Raw genomic sequence first — 26590 nt, 5'->3', positions numbered from 1 at the left:
AATTGCATTTGTTTCCCATTGTTCATACTGATGATGTAATAACAATGATGTGTCTCACTTTCATGTTTTCTTCATGAATACTTTTCCAACAAAAAATAAAAAAAATTTAAAGGGCCATGAGGAATTAGAAAAACCCCTTGAACCTTTATAACAGGAAAGGAAAGACGATCTGGAAATTCTGAAAGAACTGAAAAATGGTAGGTAGGAGAAACCATGAGGCATCTGAACAGGTTGAGAAGGCTTTGTCATGACATGACTAGTCTGGAATGACAAAAAGGATGCAAATAACTAATACCCTGGTCACCACGAACTAGAACACTTTTCAGGAAATACAGGCTTAGAAACTATCAAGTTAAATTGGGATTTATTAACAGCAACGAGCAACAGTCTTCAGCAGCTAGAATCTCAGCTCAAGAAAAAAGTCCAGGTATTCTGGTGTAGAAGTTAGGCATCTGCAAGTAGCCAAGGGGTGGGATGTTTACAGGTTTTAACTCTAGTTATAACGTAATTGCTGAAAAGGAAGATAAAGGAGTAATGTAGTTCAAATAATGCAAATATCTTTAAAGGGATGATATTTCAGCAGCTGTGGGCCAGTGAATGCTACAGAACTTACTGTCAGAAAAAAAAAAAAAAAAGGATTTATGAAGAGCTGCTAGCTCATACTTTGCCAGATGTCAATCTTAGCCAATCAAGGTATAACAGAGATCTAAAAGCAGAGAGAAAGAACCCACCCGACCTTTCTGTGGTTCTGCAAAGACCTATACTGATGGCAGATAGCAGTAAGGATAATTTGGTAATTTCTAAATATTTAGGTGGACTTGATTTGCAACCAAAATCAGACAAAAAGAGGCCAAATACCTTCTCAGAAGCTGTGGAAGGTGCAGTAGTACATCATTTTTTTCTTGCAGCAGTTCACCAAAAAGGGCAATGATAATTGAATTTTGTAACTGACACAATGAACTTATGACAGAATCATCTATGTAGTTTCATTGATTTTTGTAGGACAATACCAACTTCCTGTTCTCTTCCCAGTACATCCCTAAAAACCAAGTCTTAATTTCCAAATACGTAAATATATGTACAGCAGAACATAAACTCTGTACTTTTTTTACAGAGCCCTTTTAAAATATCACTTTAATAAAAATTAGATTGAGCCACAAACATTCTGCTTATATTTTGCAATAACAAAAGTTGTAGCAATTATAGATTATTTTAACTCCACAAAAAATGTTATAGACTTGAAGTAATGCAAGAACACTGAAAGACTGCCATTAGACTAGAATATTGTCTATACAGTTAAACAAAATTTCAAATACTGTTTTTATTTGGATATTTTTGCTTGTTTTTGTAAAGTTACAATTTATATTCTGTCATTTTCAATGCTTCACATAAAACTGATGAAGAAAATCAACAGAAAATACTTTCATGGGAGTGACATAAGAGATCATCAGATCACACTGGCAAAGAATTCTCCTAGTAAAGGCATTAAAAGAAATTAGAGATATAATTTCTTGGAGTTCCCTCACAAGACTTAGATTAGAGAGAAGGTAGGGAATGGTGCTATGGAAAGACCAAAAAAGGGTGTTACACAGTGTGCAGAATGCCCAAGACTAATATATAACCTGAGCATCATTTGTTCAAGAAGCTGCCCTGAATGTGGCAAAATGATGGCTTAAATAATAAAATTCCATGCAGTTACCTTCACATGCACATATTAAACAAATTGAAAGAATAGAAGATTCTCTGTATTATTCATGTACACCATTTTATAACAGAATATTCACAGAAAACCATTTTATAATAAAATGTAATTTAAAACATGTTAATTCATTGTTTGATATGTTACTCTGTATTTTGGCATTTTTGAGGCTAAAGCATTTAATTTTTATAGTAGGACCTTAATTAAATCTCAGTTAAGTTTTATGTTTTTTTTTATATAGAGAAAATTATTTTTACCTTTTAAATAATGGGAAAAGGACTTAATAGTTACTGAAATAATTACAAAATAATTATCAAATAAACAGATCATGTTTGCAAAACTGGCCTTCACTGCTTGTCTTCCGAACATCTATACTTTAACCAGACAATTGTTATTAGTGTCACTTCTCTGAAGTATAAAAAAAATATGAAAAAGATCATCCCCAGGATTTGGAAAGCATAAGCAAGTTTCCATAAATCAAAATATGTATGTATGATTTTTGGACTACATTGTCATTACTATATGCTGTCAGTTATCAGGAAAGCCAGAACACAACTTTACTCATACCAGGAGACAACCACCACAGTTTTTGCTAAAAGTAAAAATACTTACAAGAACAATAGAAAATGGAATAAAAAAACCTCCCAATGTTACATATCAATATGATACATAAAAAGTGGAATGGAAAACAAAACATTCCACCCATGCCATTTGGGGAGCAGGTCTTTCTAAGTGAACACAGTTTACAGTTCAGCACTTCCCGACTGATTTTCAGACAACTGTTAATCTGTTGTCTTCAACTGTGTTCCACATTCATGTATACGCAAATAATTGAATGAAATCAATCTGTGTGTCTAATCTGTGCCTCAAGTATGTTTTAGGCTAACCATGGCTGCGATATACTTCAGATTAGGGACTTCTGAACAGATAGTATTTTTGTCTGGCTGGCCTTCCCCTTGCGGTGTTCCTCACCACTGTCTCAATTCTAACTGTTCCTATAGAGCCCCAAAATGTCATATGCACATACTTGTTTTTGTGTTCAGCTGTATTAAATAGCTGGGTATTCTTTAATACATAAGAACAACTGATAATGTTTTTCCAATTTAATTACAAATGACACTAGAAATCAATTGCCGTATTAGAGATGGCTGAAGATTTACAATATTCTGTCATATACTAGTAGAAAATAACATACTTATTTTTACTTTGCAACACTTTGTCCCCAGATTAGCAGATGCCTTTTTGGAAAACCAAATATTTTGACAAGATTGTACAATGTTACACTGTAGGCATATATTGCAACAGTCCATCTATCAAATGCATGGAGGGTATGCCATTTTAAAACTTCAATTTCAGAAAATTTCAATGTGTGCATCTGCACTCTCACAAGAACACTCCTGGTCAGAGAAAATATACACTATTTAGTCTCCCACAGTGAGAAATAAAGAAAGGCCATGAGAACAGGTGAAAATATGGCAATGCTTTCCCAGAACACCTTCCTAAAATGAAAAAAATTGTGGTCAGGAACTTTCTGAAGCAAGATTGGTGCCTCTGTACTTCTGGAAATTCACCAGTCTTGTAATCCACAAAATCTTTTAAGGCTCCACAACGTCCTCTAGCAAGCAGTCCCTCAGTTCAGCAACCTTCTCTTTCTAAAACCACCTTCCCTTGTTTGTTTTGAACCTGCCCTAAAACTTGACCCAGGACTTCCTCTTTTATGACTGCTTAGTTCCTTTGCAAATGCATTCTGTAAATCCCAACAGACTGTATCAACTAGATCTTCCTTATTCCTTGTTGATTTCTCCAAAGTACTGTCTGATATAATCCTGAAGCACAACCTCTCTTAATAAAAGCTGTGTCAACTCTTCTCAGATACGTCATATTTATTCATGTGTTCACTAATCGTAGTCTGTATTATTACTAATTTGCCCTGTAGAGACGTCAGGTTTACCAGTTTATATTTTTCTGATTTCCCTGAAACTTATTTTGCAATATCTCTGCCAAGCAATCCTGTGGTAGTCAAGCAGGTTTAAGTGAAGGATGACACATTGCAGTTAGGAGCTAGGCTGCTTCATCCATGAGTTCTTTTAGAGTCTCGAGTACACACAGTTCTGCTTGTACCAGTAAAATACTTTCAGCCACAAGTTTCAGCTAAGAAAATGTTTGCATTGCTCAACAGCTTTTCTTCCTCTGCATTTGCTCACAATAATCAAAATAGATTGCTCTTCTCAGAAAGCCCCGCAGTAATTTAACAAGGCAACATATAGTAAAAGCCTTACAAAGTAAGTTTGGATTCTGTGACTTAGGAACTCGTATCACAATCATCGTGTGTTTCAATAATAATGACAACTGGTCTTAAAAACATGGTGAGTGACCGAACAGAAGAATGTGACAGATTGAAAATAAGTAGAGGTGGGTACACAAAAATCCACTGTGCAGTTTAATGATGCTGGCTTTGACATATGAACCTCTCTGTATGTGAATATTTAACAATGCATCCAATTCTTTTCTATCCTTTTTCATACTCCCATTTATTGTGGCAAAAGCAAGATTTCATATTTCTTTTTCCAGCGCTAGGTTGGTAGAATGGAAATCAACTGATGTACAGCTCCTACGTAGCAGAAGATAAAGTGTAATGTCTCTGACTGGAATTGGAAAATCATCCCCACAGCCTTGAGCTGTATTAAGCAAAAATATTTTCCAGTTGTAATGATACTTTGTTGTAGCGGAGAAGGTGAAAAGACGTATACAGGACCAAGTTTGCAGGCAGAGGTAGCATCTTTTGGACGACCAGCTGGAATAGCTGGAAGAATATGACAAATTTTATCCTTGGTGCACCACCATTAAAAGCAAATAATAATCTAACCTCATTTTGTTTTAAAATGATAAAGTTAAACTGACATAGCTAAATGCAACTGCTACTACAGGCAGAAATGAGTGCCTTAGAGAGGAAAAGTCTCTATTTAACTGTACATAAACTGAAACCAATGGTTGCACTGTGAATGTTGTGATTGTTACCTACTTCTGGATCTGATCTAGGCAGGTATTGAGCTCATGCACCTAACAAAATCGGGAGGGATGAGACCGCTTTATTTATTTTGCAGGATTGTTTTGGGAAACTATAGTTGACAGTGTATTATCTTGAGGCTTTCCTCCTTGATTTTGTATATATACTAATTTAAAATATATATATATATATAAAAGATATAGATATTAAACTAATATGTTAAAAAAATTCAGTACTCCAACATTTATAATTTAGTCATGACCATTCCCAAGTATAAGGTCACTGCAATAGAAAAAGTAACACACATATCTTTGGTATGAACAACCAATATTTGGCCCATTCCTAACTTAATTTTCGTGTATTTTTAGATCTGGAAACAAATACTCCAGGTTTTGCATAATTTTACCAAATAAAATTATTTGGAAATCTGCTGTATTAAGCAGAATTACATCCAATTAAACATATTTTTACTGACATGCACCTACTACACAACAGAGTACTTCCTTAATTGATAAATCCTACTTCAATTTAACTGAGAATAAACCTCTGTGAGGTTTAACTGTATTGCTGTTTTCCTCCTATCATCAGCTAACATACTGCATGTGTAAAATGCATGGCATTTGGTCAGCCTTCAGTGAGGACTGGATAGAAACACTTTTAAAAATTGATTATGAATGACATCATTCTGACACCAGGGCATTACACATAAATATGCATTAATGCAAAAAAAATTCTAGCATTTGTTTATTAAGTTCTTTTTATCATTAATGTCAAAAGCATTTAAATGTGCAAGAATTGGAATTTAAAATTTCCAACCTCTCTAAGGGTTTTACACAGAGTAGAAATCAATCAGTCAACCAAATATTACAAAGTAACAGTCTTCTTATGGAACTTTCCATTATCTTTTATTTCTTATATAGCCAAAAGCTATTAAGGTGGCTTTGATATTCATCTACTAGCTTCTGAAGAGTCTAATGTACAAAAAAATTGGGAGGAAGTTTATGAGACTTAAAATTGCAATAAGCAGATGTAACAAAAAGAAAACTAGCAAAGAAAACTATATATTTAGATGTTAAGAAAATGGTGTAAGAGTTCAGTTTAGTGGACTGTGAAATACTCTCCTTCTGTTGGTGGAGTTATGAAATTACTCTCATCTACTTGAGTTCTTTAAAATATGAGTGGACAAAGGTCTGGAGAGGCTCCAGAAAAAATGCTGTACAAGACAGATCAAACAAGCCAGTTTATTTGGTCCTTTCTATCTTTCATTTACGTTATTCTATTGAATTAGAAACAAAAGAGAAAGATGTAAATGATGCAGACAAATCATAAACATTTGAATGCATTGAATCTTTACCAGTCACCAAAATTGGTTTGATACTCAATTTCCAATGATTTGTGGAAAAGCATTTACAGATTCACTCACAATTATACACAAACACTTATCAATTGTAAAATACAGTTGCCTATATAGGCAACATACTGCCAACGGATTTTAAGATATTATTATATTTATGAATTAAAACATTTATTTTTATATGTTAATAATGACCTCTCAGCATGCAACAGATTAAGTATTGAATAGTTAACATAAATATTGCTTATACACAGAAAAGGCCCTTCTTAAAAGTGCATACCTATAAAAACTTCTCTTCAGAAAATTTTTCAATGACTTCAGTTTTCTTTTCTGAATTAGGGCAACAGAATTTGATTCTTCAGAGTAAATCTTGATGCCTTAAGCAGAAGCTTGGTAATTTTGCCTAGATAATACTAACAGGTAGCATTTGTGTTTACCCCCTGCCTTGATGAGGCTGATGGTTATCTGCCATGCAAATTACATAAGATCTTGAAATTTAGCTAATTTGTTGTGTGCAGAGCCGGATTATAAACCTAATCCCATTTCTGTGTGCCAAAAGATGTTTTGCCGTTCTAAGTACAGGCAGTGGTTGAAGAAGTCACTGCTTGAGGTCTCCGCTACTTTGCTCACCCAGCAGAGGAATCAGCTCGCAATTCACATTGCTTCTGCCTTAAATGAAAAACATTTGTATAAAACTCACTGCATGATGCAACATTTTATACAATTAATCTACTCTTATTTCAGATTTATAAGGGTATTTTGATGACTAAATAAATGCTTGTTCATCATACAGTGATAAAAATTATGCATGAAGCACTGTAGTTCATCTACCAAAAAAAGGCTACCCTGGGTATGTTAAGTCCAAAATTTCAGTTTGTGCTGGTTTCCCAATCAAAAGTCTAATTCTGCTCAGGCTTTGGAAAGTCCAGCTAGCAGGTAGCATGCCATGTATTTTTTCTTCTATAATCATGAGCTCACATAACAGTTACATTCCAGTGCCACCATGAAATAGCAAAGCAAGAGAGAGAGAATTTGTACAAGAACTGGCTTTCTACCAGGGAACTCAGCCAATGCCATTTATAATCAAGCACTTAAATACACTCCCGGTTTAAACTGTATGAGCAGTTCCCTTAAAATAAAAGCAAATACATGAGTAGAGGAAGTAACCATGAACTTCACTGTTCTCATAATCAAATGTCAACCTTAATTCCCTAACTAGTTTCCCTTACAGAACATACATCCATGTAATAAGCAAACTGAGAAGCAAGTAATTTTCCCCATGGTGCGGCAGTGATGCAAAAGCAAGATAGGGCAGTGTTATTTTTTTTTTTAAATATTTTACACTATTGGTATTTTAATATTTATAGCAAGTGTTCACAGAACAGAGCAACCAGAAAAGTATGTAAATGGGTAAAGATTTAAGCTTTTGTAAATCCTAAAGAAGTTTAGGAAAAAGGTTGCCCAGCCTGAAAAATTTTCCCAATGGAATGCTGCATCATCTCTCTGGATGGCAAGCCTGCATTTTAACGTACTTGGCGTATTTTGTTTTCTCCATTGTCTTCACCTGCCTCAGGCTACTTGAGGTCTCCTGTGATAATTTTATTGTTATACCTTTGTGCATATGTGGCTATGGGCAACATTTCTTGAGAATGAAGTATGGGACTGCAATAAAATGCAGAAAGATATGGGGGCATGACCACACTGGGAAACTAATCTAATAAGATGCCTCAAGGAAATGAAAAGGAGACAGACTGTATCCCTTGAGCAAACCTGTTTTCTCCAAGAGTTTAGAAAATCTGGTTAAATTCCTTCTCTCTGGATGAATATTTTGACCTTTATTTGGAAGTATGGTGGCAAACCACTCAACTACTGATACTACTGTAATTTTGCCTAAAAATTTGTTTTAAAGAGATAATACATATTTTAAACCATTGTATTTCTCGTTTCCCTTTTGAAAATAAAATCTCATTATTTAAAGTACTGGTTACCTAAAGAAGCCTAAAGAAAATCCCTGGAGGCAACAAAAGTCCCAAGGAACTGAAAAGATCTAATGCTTATGAGAGGAAAGATAGCAGAGACTGCTTTTATGCAGAAAAAGTATTTTACTTTATATTGTTTTTATATATATGAAATATATTTAATACAGGTCAATATTTTTTTCTGTAAGAGACATAAAAGTAATTGGTATATAGTTACCCAGCTACGGTTTGGTTGTAATATATGGTTACCATTAAGTTGGTACTGTATACATTGCTGTACTTAATGCCAATTTTATTAGCTGGTACAAAAGGGAAGCTGCTAAATCAACTTTTGTTCTACAGTTCAGACCTCTAGAAACACATGGCAATTAGAGGGCTATGATTTCCCAAGTAGAATTAATCTTAGTGCTTGCTTTACTTTTTTATCTTGCATATTTGGCCAAACTAAAATAATACACAAAATAGTACATTTGTACAAAGGTTATTAAAAAACTATCTGCAATTATTAAAAAACTACAATGCAATCAAAACTCTGCCATAAACTAGAAATGAAATTGAAAAAGGACAAAAGAGTGATCTTTCAAAATAATTTTTAACATAAGAAGTGATAAACAGCTCTTTTCACAGAAGTCCACAGTAAGAACAAGGGTAAGTTACAGACAAAATAATACAAAATGGTTTGTTGAATTTTATACAGACTCTTAAGAAGAAATTTCAACATCGACAACAATGAATTAATGCTAAATACAACTGTATTCTAAATAAACTCTATCAGTGCAGAAGAAAGGCTCTGTTACATTTCAGCCATTTCTACATCATCTTTTATTCAATGCATATCACCAGCAAAAAGCTAACCAAAATAAACCCCCAAAATCTTCAATACAAGGATGCAAAAAGATACTAGTACTGGAAACTGAAAGGCACGCAGTATATTTGGTTCTGTCCTGACTGTAGACCTCTCATAAAAATATTAAAAAATAACTATTTCAGAGATAGATTGTGAAAGTGGTAGTAGCCGTTGGTTTTAAGCCCACAGTCTTAAGACAAAATAGGCCCTGGGGACCAAGCTGTTAAAAACAGATTGGCTCTATTTTCACTTGCCTGAGGACACTAAAACATAACTTGGTTTCTTTGCATTATTTCACATAGCAGTAACTTCCACCTTTGTCACAGAAACAGTCTGATTACAAATGGAAGACAGTAAGCCTGACTTCAATCCCCAAGAAAATCATAGAACCAATTTTCCTGGAAGCCACATCTGAACGACACAAACATGACTGGGAACAGCTGGCACAGATCTACCACATGCAAACCAAGTCTGGTCAATCTTACTGCCTTTCTGTGATGACATGACTGACTCTATGGACAAGTGACACATAATTTTTTTTTTTTTTTTTTCATCAGGAGAGTTTTGAGAAAGAGTGTTATAGATTCTCATATATGGCTGCTTCCTTTCCCAGTACTAAGATGGAAATATCGTTTTGTTGGGATAACAAAGACACTGAAAATTACCTGAACTCCTTAAAACAGGAACAAGAGATATACAAGGGAATTTAAATACAACATTTTCAAAACATCATGAGGTTTGAGCTTATTTAAACCACATGTACCTTCCCTATGAAAACTGTTACTCCAAGTTGCTATTGCATCCAGGAGCTTAGTAGCATTCAGAGATGACAGTCACTAGTGATGACAGTGAAAACTCAAATCTAGACAGCATTAAAAATAAAGGATGTAACCCTGAATGATGTGAGCTACATACAAGACATTAACCTACAGAGGAAGGAAAGAAACGATCTTTTTTGAAATTTGGCATCATTTGGAGACCAGGTGTAGGCACTGCTTATGAACTTCTGCAAATACTTTGAAAATGCTAGATCTTGGAGCATTTTAGGGGCTATAGAGACAGTCACAGAACACAGAATATCACATACACATCAGATGTAAAGTTCACTTAATGTTTTGCTGGAACAGCTTGAGACTATGAACTGGCAGAAGCTGGAAAATTCACTTTACATCACTTATTAAATATATATTTATTAATAAATAATTATAACATGTTACATAATAATAAGTTTATAATAGTACATACACAGTATGTATAAATAGGTTTAATAATATTAAAATCAGTTATTAACCCTCTCATTCCATGGATGAGTTGGTTCTGGCAAGCCCAAATTTCACAGAAGAAATAAAAATCAGGATGTTGAGATGCTGATTGTCAAGAAAACAAAATTTTACTTAGTTCTGAATCACATGGGACTATAATAGAGTGGGTAGAGACAGAAGAAGATGTTTTCACAGCGAGGGAATTTAAGCATTTAGCCTGTTCAATTGTGGGATCAGCCAAGATAAGAGAGTGCCTCTTTGGAGAATGACAGAAAGTAATCCTAAATGATGTGGGAACACACTCTTTCGCAAATTTAGCTTTGTCCTTCTTGCCTAAGGACTCCAGCTACTGTATTCTTCTGATTAATAAATACTGACTTTGAAAAGGCTGCTCGATGATCTGCAAATACTTGTTGAGACAAAGGATGACATCTGTGACAGAGGTCTATACTCATTCTGCCACAGAGCGAAAATGTTGAAAACAGAGGTCCTAATCTGAAGAACAATAGAATTGTGCGTTTTGCCCTTTTAAAAAGGAGGCCTCACAAATTTATCAATTTGAAAGACTACACATCAAAAAGATTAGAAGACTGGTGGAAGGAGAATGTCTTATAAATGCATGACAATATGTTTCTTCTGTGTCATGCACTAAAGAATTTCACACTGTTTGATGTTGAGAACAATGACTGCTTAAATTACGATTCAGCATAACAACTCTTAAGTTTCTATGAACTTAGCAGCAAGTAGAGTACTATAGATACATTCTTACTACATAAAATTGAATCAAATGGCGACAAAGAAGCCAAATAAATACTTACTATAAGATAAAATGTGCTTAGAAAAATAAAATTTTAGGTATACAATCTAAAAAGTCAAGAAAATGGCTACTGAAAGTTTTGGTTTTCATTTTAAAACTAATGGTGTATAACAGTTCAGTATTCAGCAAGAGGGTAGATATTTGCCTGTTCACCAAAACACACAGAAAGTACCAAGTAACTAAAACAAATATATCATAGACCATGAGGTGTTATACTAGACTGATTGTTTATGCATTTCAACAAACATCTCTGGGCGGTACTTTTTAAGTCCCAGAAGGACATCCAAAGGTTTTTTAAGATATTGATATGGTCTTTACAGTTCACTACTTTAGGAGCACAGGTTATTTTTCATGAAGAACTGCGTATTTATTTTTTTAGCTCAGCCAGTTCATATTCACTCTCCTTACTCAGTCTTCTTGCAAAATGGTTAAGTGATGACTGGAAAACTGGACGCATGCAATAGGTTTAGAAGTGTTGTGTAATCTTGTAAAGTTGCCAACGAACTAGGAATATGGGCTTGACATAACAGCACTGAACAAAATGAAAAAATTTCTGTGGACTTCCAGAAGACACTATGGATTATATTAGAAGAAGGCACCTAGCAGTGTGAAAGGGCTAGGCAGGGCAGAAGGTGAGAAATCATGTGAAATATAACACATTTTGAAAGAAGACCAGAGCAGACAAGAGAATGAAATTAAAAAAGTGAATCAAGAAAAAATTCCTACAGATATATACATAGATATATCTTTATATCCCATTTAAATCCATGAATATATGATAACACAGAATATTAACACATTTATTAAAACTCTTTACAGTCCTGCAACATCATTCCTTGACATACTATATTTCCTCTATAACTACTTTTGGGCTTATCTTATTTTTCATTTTTACTAAAAAAATTAATAATATATTGGTATCAAACATTGTATTTTGCTTGCCCCATGCACATCTGTAATAACTTGGCTGTCTAGTGAGTTGCTAAAAATGTGAACAAACCACTTCAATGGCAAGCCTCAATACATCCCATAAACCATCACACATCCTGATTGTCAAATTTGTCTGCAAAAGACCTGCTGTGTGTTTAATAGTGGTTCCACAGCTACTTCCCACAGTCTTGAGGATGACAGTTTAAAAGCCACTATTTCAAAAATAGGAGATTCAAGAAGTCCATAAAGAGAAAGAAGAAATTACTCAGCTTCAGATGGTGGTAGAAAAGCCAGAATTAGTCTAAAACATATTGAAGAAATGAAGATATGCTTAGGCTTATATTAGAAAAGCAATCTGAAAAGTAGTAGCAGTAACAGACATTACCTTGTAATGTGATTGAGATATTATTATGACATTTCCACTGTATTAAAACCAGAAGTCTGAAATACAGCATTCAGACAAAATAATTCATATGCACCATCACTGTTGTTTCAGCTGTTTCTTACTTTTCAGACACTTTAATTTTACTTTTAATTTCTATCTTATTTAGCTGGAGAAAAGCAGCCTTGTACACTGGTTTTGCCTTCTTTCATCCACGATAAATTTTTATCTATGGAACTAATATTAATATGGCTATATACTTAGAAAGTTTCTATAAAGACCTAGAGCTGGTGAGACTGCACCTCAAACACTGTGTTTAGTTTTGGACTCCTCACTAAAAGAAAGACAACGAGGTGCTGAAGCATTTCTAGGAAGTAGAGCAATGAAGCCGGTGAAGGGTCCAGATGACTCATCTTATGAAAAGCAGCTGAGGGAACTGGGATTGTTTAGCCTGGAGAATAGAAGGCTGAGGGGAGACCTTATCGTTCTCGACAACTACCTGAAAGGAGGTTGTAGTGAGGTGGGTGTCGGTTTCTTTTCCCAAGTAACAAGTGATAGCGCAAGAGGAAATAACCTCAAGTTGCACCAGAGGAGGTTTAGATTGGAAATTAGGAAAAATTCCTTCACCTTATCAAGCATTGGAACAGGCTGCCCAGGGAAGTGGTTGAGTGACTATCCCTGGAGGTATTTAAAAGAAATGTAGATATGGCACTTAGGGACATGGTTTAGCAGTGGACTTGGCAGTGTTAGGTTAATGGTTGGAGTCGATGATCTTAAGGGTCTTTCCCAACCTAAATGATTCTATGATTTGATGATTCAAAAGCACTTGGACAGCTATAGCTATGGGACAACATAGTTCTTACCAAACTGAATTTGACCACTAGCAACATTTTATTGAAGACAATCGTTAGCCAATGCGGTTACACAGGAGCAATACATACAGTGCAAGTACAGTGGGCACTTTCTGATGGTGCAAAACCAAGTAGGACAGAAGAGGGTATGAAGCTAGGATATGGCAGGATGATACAAATACAGGCAGTGATAGCATCTATTTTACAATCTTAAGCTTGTGCAGACTTCATATCTAATTATGCATTGTACATAATTAATTTGTACATTGGGAATACCATTTGCTGTTAAAGGCTTTGCAGTGATCAGCAGAGGTACAAGCACTGCATTTTGTCAAGGAGAGCTGAATCTTCACAAATAGAGGAGACTGGACACCCATGGAAGAACATGCAAAGAGGGTTCATGCAACTCATTCAAAGTCCAGACTAACCTTCCAGATGTAATGGAAGGTTATGTAATACATAATAGAATCACAGGTAGATTTGCCAAAATATATTTTAGCTGTTGTTAAGATGTAACCCTACGTCACTTCTTTTTATTAAAAATAAAATAAGATTGAAGTCCATGCTTTTATACATAACCTGTATGTATTCATTTTACTTTGATTAACTCTGGAATCGTTACAATACTTTTCTTAAAATCACTGAGTTAAAGTATATTACTGAAAGCATCTTTTAGATCTTTAAAGATATCCAAGAAGGACAACAAAATTTGATGCAGTGGCCGATAGACTGCTCTGACTGTTTCCTTTTGTGCTGATTGTTGATAAGTCTCAAATCACAGCATGAAGTTACATGCTGCATGTGCTGCAACAAATCTATACAATCAGAGAAGGACAGACTGTCAGTCCCAATTTCGCATTTTTCTTTTTTTGCCAGCATGTATCACTTCACGGCTCAACATAAATTAATTTTAACACAGGATTTTGTGCTTGTTAACATAACATTTAATATGTTCCAGTGCAGTTATATTGTCCTGCTTTGGAAAACACAGTCAGAGAAAAGTGATGTAACTTGCCATTAATTCCATTACGGCTAATGAAACAGGTTTTTCATGTAAATCAATACAACTGGATGCTGCGAATGAGTAAAACTGACAGGGAGAAATGAAGATAATTTTAAAAGGTTCTATACTGTGAACCATCACAAGCAAATCGGAAAAACAATGAAGAAAATACTTTCAGAGAACTCATTTTGAAGATCTTTTGTGTTAAATATCTGAAATGTTTTGTGAATATTCTAGTACAAGAGCTAGAGATGTTTCCATTAAAAAAAGAAATCTGTAATTTCTTAAAGAATGTTCCAGTGCAGTCATCAAACTGCCTTCAAATAATGACACCTACTGTACATCTGCAAGATGTTTGTAGCTGAATGGTTACACAATCTTCCTTAGAATAATAACATTTCCCGCATTAATTAGCTGTCCTGTATAATGAATAGAATGAAACTTCATAAAATTAGATAAGCGTAATCACCTAAGGAACTCTTTAAACAATAATTAGCATGATGAAATGCAAACAAAAAATGTTAGTTCCTAAGGGCTTGAATAATACTTGTTTTATCAAGTATTCCTCCAGTGGACTTCACATTTAGGCATCTAATCTATTCCCTTAGTAATAAAGGCCATTTTCTTGGGAACTACGTAGGAAAGCAGTTTAGCACAGTAGAACTTTTTCTCTCTGACAAAATCTGGATTTTTTTATCTAACCAGATCAGAAAATACAGAAAATTTATGCCAATTAGATAATTTCTAATTATTAGTACCACACATTAATAAAATTCCAAATTTACATTATAAATACAGTTTCAACAAAATAAAAATGTGCAACTACACCACCTGTTAAAGTCACTGCTTATCTAAGTTTCTTAGTGGGCATTAATTTTCCTTTTGGCTGCTTAATACAAATATGGAAGTTTCTCCTTTTTAAGTTGTTACGTCAGAATGCAATAGCTTACCTAATAACTTCATTCAGGTCACCTTGTGCAAAAGAAACTAAAAACTTAAATGAAAATCAAGTTTTTAATGAAATAAACACTTATTTAAAAAAAAATAATTTGAATCATCTAGATAAAGAATTGACATGCATACAGACAACACTAGTTTAGAACATAAAAATTTCTCCAATTTTGTACCAGGTACTACTATTTCCAAAAAGTAGAATGTTTTAATACCGAAAAAGACACTCTTTGTTTGAAAACTGGGATATAAACAGTGACACAAGTATAAAGTCAACCAAAGCTGTAGGCTGGGAGCTACATGGCTCAGCAATAAAGTCCATTTATTTTCTTTACAGTTTGTGCTGTCATGGCAGTAACAATTTTTTATACACAAAGTATTATATTTTGTATATGCAGTCCTGAAAATCGTATTAAATTCATGTTTGTCATAAATAATAGTATTATGTGTGATCCAGCTTGAGAGGAAGAAAAAGGTCCCTGATAAAATGTGCATTACCCAATAACGTTCAGAAGTTTTTAATGACACTGCATGTGTTCATTTATATACATACATACACCTCAATTAATAAACTACTGAATGCCAGCTGAAGTGAAAGTCATCTTAGTGAAGATAGTGTCAGTCACACAGAAACACATGTTAAGTCAGATAACCACAGGAAGTTTCAGGTTCTGGTATCTTTACTTATTAATACTGCAGTCTAAAAATGGTGCTATGAAAAATCTATTGGATCTACATTTGAGTCTTTCAGAAAACCCTTTGTTTCACTTTGTCACAGGAAAAGTCCTTTGCTTCAACAGTGGTATCATTCAGATAAAAAATCTGAATCTTGCCTAAAAAATCCAAAATCTTGCCTTGTCTTCTGTAAGAACAATCTTTCCAGGAATGTTGAAGCAGACTGTTCTATTATCAGAAAAAACTCTTGAAAAATTAAGCAAATTTTAGCTCATGGGAAGAGTCTAAACATTCAAATATTATCCAAATGAGTGGTATACATGGAAACCTGTTAGTGGTAAGCATTTATCTGTAGCAGATCTGCATCAGTTTTGAAGTCTTTTCTTGATGTGTAAGCAGTCACAGCGGCTGAAGAAACCCATTTGCTCCTTTCTGTCGTAAGAATAATTGCTTTCCATATTATTTCTACTTTTGAGCACGAATTTTAGAATTGAAGGAGGAAGAACATGGTGAATCATTCTCTGTTTTGCAATCCAGAAGCATAAGCAGTTGTGGTGTAAGTGTAATAGTGATGACGAAAGTGAAAGCTGATCTGCTACTAGTTGAAATTTCCAGATGTGTGATCTCAGCAGATAAATTCACTCTTCTTTGGCCTGTCCAATGACAGCTTTTCAGGGACTGTACAGCTCTATGTTCCATTACAGACCACTTGGTGTACAGGTGACAGGGCCCTAGTCCTTACTAAATGTTCTGGGTCAAGAAATTCCAAGCGTATGCACGCATACAGGCAATTTTCTTGTGAGAGATATGTTGGTAAGTAATTTCCAAACTTTTGTCTAATTTGCATGATACTGAAATTTCAAAACTGTTAGTATTTAGTTGAATTGTATGTTCACAAAAAGTACTGACCAGGCATGAAGGAGACAAAAAGAAAAGGCTGATATAATGACATTTAAGCTCAAAACCATAGTTTATCTTTTCTTAACAGGAAGAGGAGAAATAGCAAGACAAACTTTTGTCAAGGAGTTAAAGTATTTTTTCCCTCTCTCACTGCTAGCCATAAGTTTCCATGAACATTACTCAAAAATATCAACAGTGCTGCTACAGATAATTTTCAACATCGAACACACCTTTGTGTATGTAGTGTAAAAAAATAATTTTGATCCTCGCAATAGATCAATATGTCTGTTTTTCTCAGCTGTGAGCACTGCTTTTATTCTGGATGCCTTTTGTTCTACTATATTGCAGACAATACGTCCCCAAACCTGAAATGGACTTCCACCACATTTTGTTATTGCTTTTTGCCTCACTATCTCTGTCTTCAATCATATTGACAGTAATTGTTTCAAAAAAAAGTTTAAACTTCTTTTCATCCAAAACAGTACTTGTGCCAGAACTCTGTGCTTACTTCTGTAAACCTCTATCCCTTGTACTTAAACTTTTCAGTTGTTCAAAAAAATATGATGCTGCATAGAACCTACCTTCTAAAATCCATTATTAGGTAGGACACCAGTCAGGGCACTGCTAGGCAACAGTATCTTCTGGTAAATCTACATGTGATAGCTCTTATTCTAGCCTTCTGAAGCCAGTCTTTTCACATATTTTCTGTCAATTCTTTCAGTTACTTTACTTTTTCTTTCAGCCTTTTTGTTGCTCAGAGTCACACTCAAGAACATCATAGCTCCTACTATATTAAGTAACTATGAAAACTAAGTCCTTCATCTGTAAATTGAAGTGTAAAATTCAACATGGAATCAAACCCAAAAGAACACTCAAACCTAAAAGAACAACAAGCATATACTATTAACTACTGATTTATTTCCAATGCAAGTGATGCAAAACTTAGGATAATTAAAAATTATCCATACACCTACTTTTAAATTTACCTTGGCAAACAAATTATGTCCACAAATTTGTTAAGTTGCAGAATCACACAGGAAATAAGTAAGATGTTGTTGAGAGGCTGTCTCCACATATATTTGCGAGCTATATGGAGTACTTAACTTTTAAGAATGGTAAACTGAACAGAAGCCATAATCCTCTTTCACTGTACTTCACAACATAGCCACATTAAAAACTCAGGAAACTGAAGTAGCTTCACTAAAGCAAGCTTTATCTTGGAGGGAAAAAAAAATTAATAAACTATTTATTTTCATACAGAAAAGGTTTCATACATACACAGTGGCTAACTTTCACTAGTGTTGGGATACACAACTCCATTAAGGCTGACGATCTTCATTTACCCACTGATCTTTTTTGCCACCAAACTGCCGTAAACAGAAGAAATCTGTGGACTTTTTTATCCCTTGCTATTGGCCTATTACTGTTAAAAAGATGATAGATCCATGACAAAGAAGGTAAAAAAAAAAAAAAAGAATAAAGCTAGTGGAGGTTTGGAGAATGAAATTCTCAAAATGCAAGACCTCTCCATCTTCTAAACATTAGCGCAAGTGATGAAAAAGATACTTAACTTTCACGTAACAGTTTCAGTGGAAAAAGCCCCAGCTCACCCATCTTCTTGTTTTCTTTGAAATGGAGTGCATTTCTGACTGATTATATTGGAGAACGGCATTATCACATACCATTAGTATAACATATTCCTTTACTGAAAACCTTTCAGTAAGATGACAAGTTAGGAATTTAATCTTAAATTGTAATTACAGGTACATAACTAAGTCATGGTCCCTTTTTGTCTAAGAAGTAATTTAATTTTCCATGCAAATCAAATTATTTTAAACCAATGTTCCCTTTCTGGGATGTCTATGTAAATAGAAAGTAACCCTTCCTCCTATTTCCACCTCAAAAAGCTAAATTAAAAAAAAACAGATTCTGTTTTCTTGGCAAAAATTACACTGAAAGTTCTAAGAATGACAGATGAATTAAAAGGAGACAAGTCATAACTATGTGATAAAGAGACGGCCCCTGTAAGGCTTGATAAATAGTACAGTAAGCAACAAACTGTTGTTTAATTAATCCAGTCATGTTCAAGTACATCTTGTTGCATATCAAGTTATATCTTGGTTGCAATTTTATACTCAGTAAAGGAGAAGTAGAAGTTTGAATTATACCAGGCACACATTCCCTTTATCTTTCTAATAGCCAGAGGTGACAGCATAACACAAACAGAAAATAGTACAGCCAAGACGATTAAGAGTTTTAACAGAATTACATTGTAAATCTGTCACAAAAAAAAATATCACTTTGCTTATGATGCAGAGTTTTCTTCATATTTTTCAAATGTAACAACAAATTAATCCATATTTATATAATACCATTCAATTTATGACTGCATGATTTGGTTAAGGAAGAATGAACATAGATTAGCTGGTATAACGCAGTGGTTTTCAAACAGTGTTCTAGGGGCTGAAGGAATCTGCAATACATCTGAGGGCTCCACAGAAGACTCAAATATGACATACAAAAATCTATACATATTTCTTGAATGTATTTTCATCAGAAAATTTTTAGAGATCCATAAATTAAGGAAGGCTCAACATCACCAGGAAGAATCAACAGGTACATTGACATAGGTATACTTAAAAGAAAGTGCATTTCTATTTTGCATAAATGCATTAGAGGCCTGGAAGAGTTTGTTGACAATTTTACTGTCACATTTAAAGCCGCAAACACACCATATTATACATATCAAAGATGCTTAATTTTAACAAAAGCATGCATTTATTAAATGCACAAATGTATAAATGCACAAACTGAATCTGCACAGACATCATAAAAAGATTAACAATGCAGTCAAAGAATCAGTTGCTTCATCACTTGGCTCAAAATTTCTAAAAATTTCAAAGAAACGCTCCCTGCCCCCAAGCCTTCCATAGACACCCACTCCTTCTTTTAAAAGACTCAACAGAAAGACAAAAATGTGAACATTAACACTTACAAAGACAGACAGTCTATGGTTCATTGGGAGATGAAAGTACAGGATCCTGAGACACTGAATAAAATCATCAGTCTTTTACTAGGAGATACTATAATATCTTTCTCTATTCTAATTGTTGGAAGTTAGCTGTTGAACCAAATTTAACTTACTGGCCAGAACACGCCTAGAGAAATTATCTGGAACAAAATCATACAAGGTCTTACAGTAAAATCAACATCATGAATGCAGTTAAAAAAAACCCTAAACACTAGAGCATGCTCTGGAGTATATATTGGTAAGTTCTGCAGAGAATACATTGAAGTAGCAGGTACCAATACTCTGTTCTAGCCAGAATTTTACAACAGGTTTCAGATATAGTTTCAAGAAGAGCACATTGCCTTAATATGCTCTCAAGTCAATAGATGAAGACAAAAGTTAATGGAGTGGAGACTACATCCAGGAAAAAAAATCTAAGCTTCTTTACCAAACATAATTCCTGCTTATTAACTTCTATTTAATCATTTCAAAGCAAAGAATTGAAAAATGTTCATATATGGAATGCTGTATCCTTGGGTATAAAATCAGTTATCTGGGTGCTTCATCTAAACTAATCACTTTTGCTGAAAATGATCATTTTTACATACTGTAATTTGATAGCTATGTAGGCGGCCCTCTTCCATATCTGCATCCTTAGTATATACTTGACTTAGATAGAAATTTCTTCTTTCATATCAATGAAAAATGGAAACTTGACTTTCATTATTTGGATGCTATTATAAACCAAAAGTAAGCATCTTCCCCACTGAGTAAAGGAAAGAACTTGTTATGGTTTGAAGTGGGGGGGGGGGGAGGTCCGGGTGGCAGAAGCTGCCCATCACACCGGACTCCCGTCCCCCTCGGGGCTTGAGCCAATCGGCGCCTCTGCGAATTGCCCTATTTACGTCGGACAAAGGAACCGAAAAGGTGTGCCGGTGCCCAGGAGCAAGGAGAAGGGAGGGGGGCACGGCCCCCGCTCCCGGCTCCCGGCCGGGCCGGCGGGCCGGGCCGGGCCCGATGCCCGCTCCGTGGAGGATGGCGGCAGCGGAGCCGCTTGGGGAACTCGGGGAGAGTCCCGCTCCTGGGGCGCCCACCGGGCCGAGTTCACCCAGACAGGACTGAGATCTCAGAGAAACGGCCACACAGATAAGAGGTCAGTGAAGATGGAACAGAACAACGTGTGCCGCGGCTGAGTCCCCCTTGCGAGCGGCCCCTTCTAACAAGTCCTCGGTGGAGCAAGCAGATTCCCACTTGCAGCCCGTGGAGGACCCACGTCGAGAAGAGATGCCAGAGCCTGAGCACGGTACGCATCTAGAGTCCGTCAGACAACCCCCGCCGATGGGGCAGGTACTTTGTTAAAGGAGATGCCTGAGCCTGAGACTATTGTGAATCATGGGCACAGGTCGAGGCGCATTTTACGCATTTTACGCATTTTACGCACTTATGCATTTAAAGTCTCTATGGAGACGCATTTAAAGTCTGTATGATGACCCACGCCAGAGCGAGTGGCTACAGCTCCTTAAAAGCCCAGGACTGGTAAAGCCCGCACTTGGGGCAAATCCGATGGGGTAAGGATTTGCCCCCAGCGGGCAGGATTCACGCCTGCACCGTGAGTAGGGGATCCACTGGATCAAGGGACAATGGTGTAAGGACTCCTTCTCCTTTAAGAGACGCGGCAGTAACAACTTGGAATGAACTGACCTGCACTCCCCCATTCCCTGCCCCCCTGCGCCGCTGGTGGGAGGAGGTAGAGCCGGGAAGAAGAAGCAAAGGGGGGGGGAGTGGTGTTGTTTTTAAGACCTGGCCTTGTTTTCTTGTTATTCTCTCAAGTAACCGTTTTTGTGTGCTTTTCTCTTTTGTAGGTAGCTGTTAATAAATAGTTTTGCTTTAAGAAAACAGCCTCTTTTGCCCGGGACCGTGGTTGGTGGGTGCTCCTCTGTTCCTGTCTTGACCCTCAGCTCTTTTATTACATTTTTCTCTCCTCTCCATTTTACTGGACTGGGAGAGCTGCGTGGGTTTAGTTGCCGGATTGGCTCAACCCACGACAGCACTACAAAACCTTAAAGAAGGAAGTGCATTAACTGTAGAAGAAAAGTTACTTCATCATGTTAACCAATCCTTGGACATCAGTGGAAAAAAATCCTAGATTTTGACCTATTGTTTATTCTAAATGCCTCCAAGATGTCAAACATTTGGGAGTAAAAAAATCCCAGCTATTTAAACCTTATGTTAATAGCTTTGCTGCTCAATTTTAGAAAACACAAACATGTAGCCAAAACATTTTTAATGAGTTCTGTTAAAACAAACAATTTCTTGAAAGAATAGGCATTCTCCATTGCAAGACTTCAGAGACAATTTTCAGAACTTAAATGCATATAATAACCTGCTCTAAATCAACTGAACGGCCCACCGGTTCAGATCAATACTACACATACGACCTAGTCATCTGAAACAAGTACCTCATACAGCAATAAACCTGTTGCTGAGGCATATTTAGTGCTCACTGCGGCTAAATGTTTAACAGGCCTCCAAAGCATAATCTCTCAGTGCTAGAAGATTTTGTTGCAACTTTAAAGCCATGGAAATAGCTGCATAGCTCCAGTAGGAGCTGTACAAGTCCTGTGTCAGAAAAACTAGAGGAGATGCTTGCCAGTTGCACAGGGCCCAAGTATAGGTTTCATGTTACTTCCCACTTGCCTGCACTTTCAGTAAGCAGTTAGATGATGTTCACCTCCCTGGAAGATACATTCACTGCTAGATTTAGAAAGTCGAGATGTAAGGCCAACTTCATCTTTGCATCCGTTTGCAAACGCTGTTTCTAAAGGGACTGTAAACTATATAGACTAATGAAGCCATTTGACATAATTTTTCGATTTAACTTCTGAAATCTTTTAGTTAGTCAGACTATGCTCAGATAAACTTCACAAATAATCTTAGCAAAAGTGGCTTAATCACAGTGTTAGGATGCCAAAATATACTGGTAAGCATGCATAACCACAATTGCCTTAGTCATTTGTTTTTTTCAAAATATTTATCCCCAAACCCGGTAGACAGAATATTAGGGGAAAAAAAGGCACTGGAAAAATCATTTAATATGATTTTATAGCCTTTCACCTCAGTGAGATGATGTTTCCTAATGCAAAACAATAACCAGATTTACTAAAGCCAAAAAAAGGAGATGAATGCAAAATACACACTTTTTTTAAACAACACTTAAGAGAATTTCTCTGCCACGTGGGAAATACTATAGCTCTGAAGTAAATTAACAGCTCAGATTGAACTACTGCAGACCAGACATGATACAGAAGTGAGATGCTGGTCACTGGTGTGATGGTGCCAGATACACAACTCCCACTGCAGCAACTTGTCAGCATGCATGCAGCCACCTCCAGTCTGCATAACACATTATCAAGAAATCAATGTATAGTAGTGTTCAATAAGCACGAGAGGGACCCTTTCAGTTAAGATAGTTTCACAGAATGTTGTTCTGTTCAATCAACTTTACAGAGAGAATAGTGGTCACCTTGTGAAGTTCAACAAGGCCAAGTGCAAAGTCCTGCACATGGGTTGGGGGAATCCCAAGCATAAGATGGATGGATTGAGAGCAGCCCTGAGGAGAAGGACTTGGGGTGTTGGTTGATGAGAAGCTCAACTGAGCCAGTAACGTGCACTTGCAGCCCAGAAGGCCAACCGCATCCTGGGATGCATCCAAAGAAGCATGGCCAGCAAGTTAAGGGAGGTGATTCTGCCTCTCTACTTTGCTCTTGTAAGACCCTACTCAGAGTACTGCGTTCAGCTCTGATGACCCGAACACCAGAAGGACATAGAGCTGCTGGAGCGGATCCAGAGGAGGGCCACAAAGATGATTCAAGGGCTGGAGCACCTCTCCTAATGAAGACAGGCTGAGATAGTTTGGGTTGTTTAGCCTGGAGAAGAGAAGGCTCCAGGGAGACCTTCTATCAGCCTTCCAGTACTTAAAGGGTGTCTACAGGAAAGCTGGAGAGGGACTTTTTACAAGGGCATGTAGTGACAGGACAAGGGGCAATGGCTTTAAACTGAAAGAGGGGAGATTTCGATTTAAAGAAGAATTCTTCACTCTGAGGGTGGTGAAGCACTGGAAGATGTTGCCCAGAGAAGTTGTGGCTGTCCCCTCCCTGGAAGTGTTCAAGGCCAGGCTGAGAGAAGGCTTTGAGCACTGGTCTAGTGGCAGGTGTCTCTGCCCATGGCTGGGGGTTTGGAACTAGACGATCTTCAAGGTCCCTTCCAACGCAAACCATTCTATGATTCTATGATTTCTGTTTGGTTGAGGGTTTAGAGTAGCAAACATCAGTTATGTGGCCAAGTGGGTAGTAGAACTGACACAGTTTAGTATTAATGTTTGCCAGGATTGCAAGAACTCATAAAAAAATCCTAGTGTGTAAATATTTTTTGTGTAAAGCAATTCTGTTCTACACATTATCTTTGTACGACAAAAATGACAATTTTCCTGGCATTGATATTTTATATGAAAATTTCTAAAAGAAAATCTATGGATGTAGTCAGACAAAAGGGTTCAGCTGTATTCTTCCTCAGCAACAAGCGAAGGTTATTCCCAAAGAAATATATATCAACCTAATATTCTTAGGTTGATTCCTAAGAAGGAAAAAAAAAAAAAAAATCCACTAAGAATTGTTGCTTTCAGCATTACAGGCTGGAGGAGCACTTTGAATCACAGAGAAGTTTGCTTCAAGCAAAACATTAGAAATTTTTCATGTCTGTTAAACATTTTTGTTCTCAGTCACACCTACAGTCTGTTTTCCAGATGCGCTCAAAACAGTATCCTAGTATGGCACACAAGTGCATTATAACAGGCATTATCAGTCATTCAGACAGACCTAATCTGTCATAACCTGAAGTTTCATTCACTTCAATGGTACTATCCTGGTTTTCATGACCAAGGATCTGTATAATTTTGTGGCTGTACAAAATTACATTAAATACTCTATTTCCCTAAACCACTATCTCAGCAGGGAGGTTTACTCACACCTATGACAGATTGTAGAATATTGCTCATTATTGAGAAGTAGAATATATATAAACCAACATTTATTTCTGGAGCAACCACTGGCATTAAAAGACTTCTCACTCTTCTTTTGGCGTATCATATCAGCATAGAATCCTAAAACAAGAAAATCTGAAGCCTTGGGCAATTTCTAGGAGACTGTAACAAATAAATAGTGAAACTGAAGAAAAAATAACATTAGAGAAAATAAAATCTAAGATAACTTTTTAGGTATCTTGAAAAGGATGATCCAGCTTTCAAGGTGGTGTAAACAGTCAGATACTAGAACTTGGAAGTAATACTTTAACACTTGACCAGGTGTACCAATATAACAGGTATCTACGCAACGCCCACAGTCAATTTAATTGAAGTGATTTCCAAAGGGCAGTAGAAATAAAGAGCAAAAGGCTCTTGGGCAAAAAAGAATTCACTCTTACACTTTGCATTAGAACAGATTACATATTGACTAGACTACTTGGAAACCTGTTTAATAAAGTGAATCAGGAACAGGAAGCTGTCCAAAAGAGAAGCTAATGGAGAGTCTTTATGAAAAATAGTAGCTCATTTAAAACCAATTTGGGATGTGGACCATTACAAAGGTAGTTCTTATTAAGCACAATTTGCTGATTTCTTCCTAAAACCCACTACTTTTAATCAAGATCCTGATTTTTTAAGACCTTTCTATATACAAAACCAAAATCTTAGATTTGACATTGCATTTTAAAATTAAATATAGTTTTAGTATCTCCATAACTGAAGAAGAAAAAGGTAGCCTGTAGAATTTATTTTAAAACGCATTAAAACTTATGTTATCTTGATTTTTTTTCCTGAGTAGTAGTATTTTCTGATTCTAAATGAGATACCTGAGCATGCAGATTTTTCAAATGCAATCTCCTATATCATTCAGAAAAATGCCGAAAGGAAAATCTCCTTATTGGAAAATGAAAATTTAAATGTGAAATACATGTAGATTAAATCAAACTAAGCTATTTAAATAAGATTTTGGAGGATGTTATGCTATGATAGGTATGTTACTTATATCTTTCAGAGATTAGAAAAAACATGATGTAATTAATAACACATTCTTTTTCTTTCATCTTTTTTTGATCTAACTGCTCTAGTTGCAAACTTGAGGATTATTGTCAAATAGCTGCAGTAGTAATAGATAAGTATAACAATTTGCAATAAATTTCAACAGGTTCTTTTGCTAACTTGTCTCTTTGTTAATTATGTTTTTGCTCTTTCATCCTTCTATTTTATGAATATACGTAGACAGAAAAAGAGAGGAAAAGAAAAAGACCAAGTGTAATGTTCAGTGAAAAAAGGATGAAAAATGTAACTTGTGAAATGTCTCTTTAGGCCAGCTGATTGCAGGGTATCTACTGAAGAGCTGATACACACACTTTTATTTATATCTACTCAAAAGAAAGAAAATGTCAAAGAATCAGGATGAAGCTGATTTCCCTCTTGTGTATGTGCATAGGTTTTGATTATAGGCTTTTTCCTCAATTGATGAACTATTGCATGGAGTTCTGAAAATCGCTTTACAAAAATAGTGCTGTGTTCAGGGTCAATACCTCTCCAACAGTCAGCTACAAAGTTTCCACTGTGTTTTTTTAAAAGAATGGGATCAGGTCCTCTTTATTTTGACTAGAGAGATTTTGGAAGTCTGCTTCCAGGAAGAATAGAAACCCCACATCTGATTAATCTGTGGTATTCTTTTTTTTTTTTTTTCCTGCTAAGAGGACAAACAACGTTATTTTACACAATTTAAAAACTATCTTTCAACTTGGAAAAGAATATCAACTTATCTGAAAGTTTTGCTCTACCAGCAAATTCTAGTTATACTAGTAAATACAGTTACTATCAGAAAGGATTAAAA

The 26590-nt window shown here is 35.8% G+C and overlaps 1 protein-coding gene across 1 annotated transcript in view; it reads right to left on the bottom strand.

The window, feature by feature from the left end:
* FBXL17 (F-box and leucine rich repeat protein 17) overlaps positions 1 to 26590 on the bottom strand; it is a 310520-nt gene that overhangs the window by 18854 nt on the left and 265076 nt on the right. The window lies entirely within an intron of this gene.

This window comes from Tauraco erythrolophus, chromosome Z (assembly GCF_009769465.1).
Source record: "Tauraco erythrolophus isolate bTauEry1 chromosome Z, bTauEry1.pri, whole genome shotgun sequence".
NCBI lineage: Eukaryota > Metazoa > Chordata > Aves > Musophagiformes > Musophagidae > Tauraco > Tauraco erythrolophus.
Note: the sequence above shows the minus strand (reverse complement) of the source record. Positions and strands in the feature narration are given on the sequence as shown.